Genomic DNA, 1357 nt, shown 5'->3' on the forward strand with positions numbered 1-1357 from the left:
AGAATTGAGTATTGAGGTGTTGGTGAATTGTGGTTAAGTTTGAGGTATCCCACATTGGTGAAGAGTTGAAAATTTTGAACAAAATGAAGTGTATAAAAAAGATGGATTGGATGCCTTTGTGTCAAATATGAGTTTTGCCTCATAGGATTGTCTTTCTTTGGATGACCTTTTTGAAATCTATAACCATAGTTGAAAACTAATCAAACCAAATGGTAGAAATTATTGTGCAAAATTAATTATATTATATTATTATATCTCTTATATATATATATAACCATGGTTGGTCAAACCAAATGATGTATTATTGTTGAGTTTTAGTGTCTCACATTGATGAAAGTTAAAAAATTTGAACAAATTAAAATGTATAAGAAAGGTGGATGACTATATTTGAAATCTATATCATGTTTGCAAATATAAAACCAACTAAATGGTAAAAATTATAGTGCAAATATAAAAGTGAAACCAATGATGATAATTTGACAACATGAGGTAGTTATTTTTCTGTCATCTTGAAGTTAATACTATCACGATTTGACACACCCATTTAATTACAATTCAAATATTATAGAATGTTACGATAAAGTGTAATATTTTTGTCAGTTTAATATCTGATATGTGGGTCATCGACCCCACTTGATAATTTTATTTTTTATGAGGAAAAATCCATTATCTTAGCTTGATGATGTGGTTTTTCATGCATCGTATTGGACTTCCACTATTGTTGCTACAACTTACGCACTCCTCTAATTTTCACTAGAAATATTATAGAACGTTTATTTTTCGTAACTTTAAAAATGAGATTTCAATTAAATTTGTTATAAAATTGAAATCGTGATTTTGTCACCTTAAATAAGATTCCAATTAAAACTGTGACTTCTAATTAGACAAACTACTAACATTAGTCAAACATTTGTAGAGTACTTTGCAACACGATTCTCAAGCATAGTTAGATAACTTAAATTAGCATATGRTTCTAAGATTGTTGTCAAATCCTCTTAAAAACTTTTAATGTACTCACATTTGTCTACAAAATTTTAGAARAGTACTTCAAATTTAGTCTATAACATTTCTTTTGAAGATGATATTATCACTACCGCGCAACGCACTATTAGAAAACTAGTTTATCATTAGATTTAGTCCCTAGTTTTCTGTTTTTTTAGTTGTTTAATCATTGAATAAAGCATCCAATTTTGTCTGTTGCATCAATAGTGATGTATTCATTGGTTGTAAGCCGACTAAGTTGATAAATGAAAGTAAAAGAAGCAAACGAGTTTCTCCATGTTTATTATTCACGATTTTGAACAACTTTCATTTCTATATTCTATCCTCAGTAATGGGGGATATAGTTTTTGTTGGT

The 1357-nt window shown here is 28.3% G+C and overlaps 1 pseudogene; it reads left to right on the plus strand.

The window, feature by feature from the left end:
- Positions 1-559: 559 nt before the first annotated feature.
- LOC112504306 lies at positions 560-744 on the plus strand (annotated as a pseudogene).
- Positions 745-1357: the final 613 nt, after the last annotated feature.

The sequence above is a fragment of the Cynara cardunculus genome, unplaced genomic scaffold, assembly GCF_001531365.2.
Source record: "Cynara cardunculus var. scolymus isolate 2C unplaced genomic scaffold, CcrdV1 Un_Scaffold_5175, whole genome shotgun sequence".
Taxonomy (NCBI): domain Eukaryota; kingdom Viridiplantae; phylum Streptophyta; class Magnoliopsida; order Asterales; family Asteraceae; genus Cynara; species Cynara cardunculus.